A 7962-nucleotide genomic window follows, 5' to 3' on the forward strand; every position below is an offset into this window, starting at 1 on the left:
AGTGTCATAATTTACCGAATGACGCTTTATGACAACAGTCATAAATATTCATGAAGGCTTATTCATGTTCATGACAGGTGTTATGTCATGTTTATGGCAGTGTCATGACAGTCTTATTCACCCCCCTTCAAATAAAGTGTTACCAAACAGTTAACTGTTGTCAGCCTAAGCTAACAGAGTGGCCAAGTAGAGCATTAGTTAGAGAAGCAGCCATGGTTCCTCTGGAGGAGCAGCAGAGATGCACAGCTCAGGTGGGACAACGTTTGATAGGACAACCTCTAGTCATACACTCAACAGATCTGGCCTTTATAAGAACAATGACATGAAGAAAGTCTTTGCTCAGAGCCATTTACAGTTTACTAAAGGTCTAGCCTGGACATTGCTTTCCTGCGCAATTCTGCTCGATTCTCATCTCCCAGCACTGCTTTGCCTGGGATTTCTCCCACTGAGCTAGATTTCACTGAGTCAGAAGAATCTATGTAGTCTCCCAACAAGACCTGTAGACAATAAATTACCTCTTAATCTGATGAAGTCTGGAGTTCCCACAGGTAGACTAGTCACGTCAACAAGGAGAATGCTGGTAGTCATGCAAGACAAGACAACATTTCACTTGACTAAGTTATTTGTTGCAATAAAGATGAGAAAAGTTTGACATAACTGATTAGGCCTAGAGGAGGCTGAACACTTTAAGGGGGCAGTATTATATAAAATCCACTATAATGTTATTCCCTCATCAAAAACAAGCCTGGAGTGTTGATTTAAAATTTTCATTCATGTTTGAGAAACCCTTTAATCTCCCATGGCAACCATTCAACTGTGCAAAACGTCTGGGTGGACCTACCTCCACCTTCGAGGACAAAGCTCCTCTTCTGGGCTGCAGTTGACAAGCTTCCACCTCACAGAGTAACCCTTCCTCCAGAACCACACTCACTCAGACCCTTCAGACTAGCCAGCAGCAATTAGCAAAAACCTGATGGAGCTGAGTATTTGCGTAGCTCATTATAGCAGCTATTTCTCACAGCAACAAAAAACGTTGTTAAAGGGTTAATAGAGGAGCCATGTTGTGATGACTTCCTCAAGGCAAAGTTTCAGGAGTTGGGCCTCTGTCTCCTTAAAAGGAGACAGAGGCCCAATTTGAAGGTGTTAAATTACAATGTCAAATTCCTTTTAAGTCATATTTGATAAGTATAGAATTTTTTATTACAAGTGAAGTCAACATAGTTACTTGGTTATGATTTATACCTGGAAAATACATAATACTGCCTTTTTAAGGATCCACTGTAATTAGTCTGTAAATGTACCATATCTAGTTTATGTGTAATGAAATGTGTTGGATTTATTACATGTTCAGACGATGCAATGCCTAATAAAGAATGATTCACGTTTCAGGGAGAAACCTAAAGATGAGCTTCATTGGAAAAGTCATGTTGTTTCTGAAACTTGGCCTGAGGCAGCAATTGGATTCAAGCTGCATGTCCATGGTCATCAACCAGTGTGAAGTATCAGAGAGGCTCATCTCTCCCATAGCAACAACTGGAGTAAACAGAACCTCAGTGACAAGAACGATCCGCGGCTCCCGCTACAGCTTCAGCTCTGTCCTTTCAGAGGCCTGGTTGCTCCAACATACCATAAATGAGTTTGAGCTGCAGTTTGAAAAGACAGCACACACACAGAGGGGCTCCCCCACACCCCCCCTCATTTCCAGAATATAACAGTGACAAGTTGGAGAACACCACCACACTCCAATCCCTGTTTTAATTGCTTTTCAGCAGAGCTAACAAAGGAGTCATTTAGACCAAATACAATGGCATTCTCAGCTGGCCTGCCCCACTTATTCCAGTGTGAAACTTTTAATTCAAAGTGCTGTGTAGATTCATTTTCTGATATGTTAAACATTGTTCTGCATGCTAATTGACACAGTTTTTTTCTTCTTTTTTTATTGTGCAAAGTGAACACTTTTCACGGAGACGTAATTAAAAGGGTTGGTGAGGCTTTCATGGAACACATCATTCTGGGTTCTGTTTGAGCTGTGGAATGGCCGTCACTGCACCTTTTATTTGCTGTTGTTTCATTACTTCTAATTACCCACCAAAGTATCCAGCTTCCCAAAGCAGAAGAAGTTCAAATCCCTTGTCAGGGAATGTGCTAGATAAGTTTGGCTTGATGTTTTTGAAAACTGAAAGAATCAAGGACTTACAGTCTGTAGGGAAAAATTTTAATAAACAAAAAAACTACCACATTTGATTTGACCAGAGATATTAGGCATCACACCGATGTTTGATCCTACCAGTTAAACTGAGTGACACTGCCACCTGGTGGAAGGACAAAATACGACAAGAAAAGGACGAAGATGGCTCACTGAAATCAAACATATCCTCATATTGAACCAGTTAGAACATCTTACTGTGTGTCCACGCTGAGTAGAGGAACAATGGCTACTCAAGAGTTGACATGTTGAAATTTCAACTTCTCTGAATATGTTAAGTGGAACGTTGTTAGCTCGGTGTGATGTCATTCTCATTGCAACACAGAGCTAAGGTCAAAATAGCTTAGGGAATGTATTTTCTGTTTACTGAGAAGTAATGTACTGTATCAGAGTATCCGGGTAATTTAAAGGTGTTCAATGATTTTTAGTAGTAAATTGTTACTGTCCTGTCAATTCTGTTAACAGAATAACAGTTCAGTGTGCCACAATATTATTTCAAATTATTTTAAACAAAAAATATGAAAATAAACTATCTCATGTAAGAATTAAGACTGACGAATGTACAGAGGCACTTACAGCAGATATTTTAAAGCAAGAGTGGCAATTAATATGTAAAGAAGATGATGCTGATGAAGCTTATGAGGAGTTTTTGAGAGTATTTTTGATTCTTTATGTTTAAAAACTGTCCTGTAAAATTACACTGTAAAAAGCAAGGGCACAAAAATAATCCATGAATGTCAAGGAGACTGCAAAATGCTTGTAAAATGAAAAATGCACTGTTTGAAAATTTTACACAACATAGGACTATTGAAGCTGAATATAAAAAGTATAAAAACCTGTTAACTTCTAAGAAACATTATTTGTATTCTTTTCCCACTGAACAAATTAAATTATCTAAAATATAAAATATGAGACTGATTTGTCCAATAAATTAAAGGTGATTTTAAAATATTGCTAAACAACACTGAACAGATGAACACTGTGATTCTTAGTAGAAGAAACACTTTCTCTCATACATGTTAGATACATGTTGACTCGGTTATAAACTGTTAAATATGCCCAAAACGTTGCCAGATTTTGACAAGTGTCCTACATATCTGTGTTTCACTTTAATTAAATAACATTCAGTGATTGAACAAGATAGAGTTTCAATTAAAGAGATTTAATTGAAAAAGGTCATTTCAAAAACTAAATGTTCCATTAAAAATGTAATTACCTCCTCATGAAAAGAAACTAATAATCTTCATAATGGACTGAAATGAAATAAGTTGGCCAATTAAGAATATTTCTCATTTGATTTAGGCAGATTTTTATGATCTTTGTTCACATCATCAGGTACAGAGGGAGCTCTGTGAAATCTGCACTAATAATGACGGCCAATGGCAGACAAGAGGAGAGTCCTGGCATAATTAACGCATCCCTAAGCAGCTTCCAGTTAGAACACAAATCAAGCTGTAACACACATGCAGGTCAGAATCTCAGTCTTTGTGTCAGATGAAGTTTTACTTGGTTTGTCTTTCAAACATCAGAGTCAGATTTGGGAAAGGATAAAACGTTCTGATGAGAACTGGAATATATGACACCCAGTTTTTGTCAGTGATGATTTTTTTTTTTGATGCGTTAAGTCAAGTCAAGTTTATTTGTGCAGCACATTTCACCAACAAGGCAGCTGGACAAAATAATTGTCAATATCAGTATAGGACCAATACTAGTGCAAGATCAATGCTTTGGTTTCCTCTTGAAATATTATTTGATTTTATATTCTAGTTTCTCAACTCTATCTCAAATATTTTGTTTTGGTTTTGGTCTCAAATGATGCATTTTCCCACCTTGTTCATTTAGGGGAAATGCACACACATTTGATTTGTTGTTAATCGCCTTTGCCTTAAGCTGAAGAGTTTAGGGGAAGAGGCTGTGATTCATGTTGATTTCTCAGATAATTACAGCTGTAGATACAGTTGCTACGTTCAGGCAGACCATGCTGTATATTGGCGGACACCCAGAGCCTGTGTGCTTTAACACAGTCTCGGCCATTAAACAGCATCTAAATCCTGTGCTGGATTACCTTCAGGCACAACATTCACAAGCGTCTGTGCTGCACTTTTTAAGCGACAGACTGTGTACGCAATACAAAACAACAAGGCAACTTCTTCCTTTTCACCACAGAAATGGACAGAAGAAGATTCTAGGCTGGTGTGAGAATTTTTTTCGAGGCCAGTAATGGAAAAGGAGCACCTGGTGGTGTTAGGGGAGCATTAAAAAGAACGACTGACATGATGGTGGCAAAGGGCCGTGACGTCCCAGATGCAGAGCAGTTATTCAGGGGCTTGATTTAGACAAACACAATTGCGAAACTATCTTTGTGAAAAGTGAAGATGTTGAGGAAGCAAAGGAGAAAATGCCAAAGCTAACAGCAGCTGTTCCTGGAAGCACAGGAATTCACCAGGTCGTTACTCTGGCTCCGGGAGAAATGACATTTTGTGACGCAAGCTGCGTGTGCTCAACACACGCTGAAGAAGGTTGCCTGCAAGTGGACAGATAGAAGAATACCCAAATGCATTTGTAATTACAAGCCAACAGAAAATCCAAAGAGGAGTTTCACAGTTTATGTAAATTCAACTGCATATGTCAGGATTTGAAGCTGCTGTTGAGTCATAACTGTGTAATTATGCTTATGTCACAACTGCATAGTTTTCTGTTTCCTATATTGCTGCTTATTTCTACTGTTTCTCCATATGCTGCCATTTGTCTTTCACTATACTTCTGATTCTTCTACACTCAGGGACAAACTAGTGTTTTTTTTGTTCCCTTCTGTGTTTGTGTGACAAACAATACCTGTTAAATAGAAGGATGCTTCCACCTAGAGGCAGAAGTTAATACGACAAGAAAAGAAAGAGTACGCCTCGTCTTCATTTTTGTGGTGCATGCAAAACCTAACACTCTGTGGCAAGGTGGAATTTTTTGAGTTGTGTTTGTTTTGGATTTATGTAGTTGTTGGATTTTCTTTGGGGGTTTTTTGTCGTTGTTTGTTTTGGATTCATTTGGGTTGTTGTGTTACATGTTTTTCTGACTTATTTGTGTACATTTGTCTTTGAGGCTGGTGTTACAAACCACGGCACAGCCGGAGACGCCCACTTTGACCTGCACAGGTGTTCTCTAAGCCAGAAAATGGGGAAATAAAAAGATCAGATCAGTAGTTGAGTGAGAGGAAAGGGAGACAGAAGTCACTAGAGATGGGGTTAGGCTCTGTTTTCAGCTTTTCCCGAATAATTTTATTGACTGTGCTGCTTTTATATTTGCCACTGCATTTTTTTAAATTGACTTTACTGTAATAAATTAACTTCATCTGACTTGTTGTTTAAAGCACTGCTCACTCCTCACACCTTCAGGTCTTATTCCTAGTTTAACTAGGTATCGTTGCTGATTGTCTTTTATAAAACCTTGCGGTCATTATTGCATTGCATAGATTTAAAAGAAAACTGCATTATTGTTATTATTAAAAAAGAAATGGAAGTTGGAGGCAGTGCATCACTGATAATCTCCCTACCTGCAATTGAGACAGGGGAACTTTAAAATTGATTCTGGTCGACAGAAAAGTAAGGCACGGTAAAAACAAATTAAGAAAATATAAATTGGTGAGGCTGTTTAGTATTTTTGTTTTTCATTGGATTTCTGTGTTTTGGGGTATTTTGAGATGTTTTTGTAATGTTTGTGTAACTTTATTGTAATGTTCTGAATGTGTGAACCCCAGAAAAAATAGTCTACAGACTAATGGGGATCCTTAAATAAACTAAATCATACCTCTGTGACCATGAACATAGGGTTAGTGGACCAACTCAATCAACTTATGGACCTATGCTGATTTTGTTTTCTGTCTACATCACAGAAAATAACTGAAAACACAAAACAATATTCAGGTGATTTCTCACCTGAATGTCAAAGCTGTTCCTGATTGTTTAATGATTCAAATATGAAAATAAATCTTACAACTGTTGGTTTTCTTCAGCTGTATTTTGGTGCTATTCCTTGTCATGGAATACTTAAGACTATCAGAAATTTTCTAGAGAAAAAAAAAGGTACTTTATGAGTGAGGAGATTTACTTTGACATTTGAAACTCATGAATTTCCAAGTGTTTTTTTCTAGAACATTTCTGACATTAATGTCAAAATTTCTGAGTTTTTCCTCACAAATTTTCTCCTCCTTTCTTGTAAATCTAAAATGGCCCTAAGACACCATTGTAGTTTTGAGTTTCTTAGCTGTGATAGATTAAAAAGTGTTTTATATTCTGAGCTTGTGTCCGCCACAGTCTGGATGTCCTGCTAGAGCTCCACAGCGCCCTCTGGAGACTCACAGCCAACATCTGTCTCTTATTGGGAGCTTTTTCAATTCAGCAACATTCCTCATGATATAACTTTATTCTCCATGCCTTAATCAGGTCACACATGTTTCTAATTGGAAGTATAAAGTGCAAACATCCTGTTGAAGCTGAACACATTTTGCACTTTTTCGACTTGACAACTTGGTGGGTATAAAAACTCAAGCTTTCCAGAATCAAAGTGGAAATGCTGTTCTGGCACTTTTATTTTTACATCTCCGTCTGCCAACATAGAGGAAGCTGGCGGAGGAACTGGGTCACGATTTCTGCTCGACAGGCAGAACATGTACTACTGCTCTGGACTGGTATTTTTATTCTTGTTTGGTTCTTCAGGAGTCATCAGTGAAATCCTACTGACCCGTTACTATGCAACAAAAGCCAAGGTTCATTTAGGTATCCAAGAAGAACTTTTAAAAACAGTGCTTCTCAAAATAAATGATTTATGCAGCTGTCAAAAAGAAAGAAATGTAGTGTGGTTTACATTTCAGCTCAGGTGTTCATATTTTAATTTAAGTCTTCACTTAAAAGTATTCAATAATTGCTTTCATCTTTTATGTGTCTTCCTCCTGCATCTGAAACGTATTCATACTCTTCCTTTTTCACGTTTTGTCTTGTTGTAACCACAAACTGGCTACAATGCCTAGTCACGCATTTCGTTCATCTAATCCAAATAAAATACCACAAGGTTTTGTGGTAATGTAACGAATTGCTGAAAACTTATGAACATATTGGGATGGACTTGAATATGTGTGAAACGCTATGAACACAGAACCAACTTGTCTTGTCTGCAGTAAACTGAATAGAAACGTGTTTTGCACCGGCCCACTCCCCTTGGCACCTAACAAGTGAAAACCAACCTGGAGCATAAACCAACGGTTCTGACTGTTGCTAAGCAGATCTCAGACTGACAGAATCACCTTTGCTTACTTTTCAAACATCCCTACAATTCCCAGTTCACAGGGTCACCGATGTTGCAACTGAGCGGACCTGTTTCATGTTTACTGGAACCAAACCATGACCTCAGCCATGTTTCTTCTCCAGTTACTCTTTGTTATCTAATCCTAATACCCAGGACTCCCACACCAGGGTGTAGTAAACTCTATTTATTCTATTTCTGTTCAACTTAATGGTTTTATTTTATTAATCTGATTAATTTAGAAAGGTTAAGGACTGAAATGGCCCTGAGTGCTTTAGGAATAATCCAGTTTGACTAGATCAAGTTTTCCACCAACCTTTAATTTAACTGTTTATGTAATACTTTGCAGACCGATTTCAATAAATTAGAATATTATTGAAAAGCCCTTTTATTTCAGGAATGTTGTAATAAGCTCTGCAGGTTCATCCTAAAATGAAAACAGACATATAAGGTTAATTTCCCTC

This window comes from Poecilia formosa, unplaced genomic scaffold (genome assembly GCF_000485575.1).
Source record: "Poecilia formosa unplaced genomic scaffold, Poecilia_formosa-5.1.2 Scaffold65, whole genome shotgun sequence".
Classification (NCBI taxonomy): Eukaryota; Metazoa; Chordata; class Actinopteri; order Cyprinodontiformes; family Poeciliidae; genus Poecilia; species Poecilia formosa.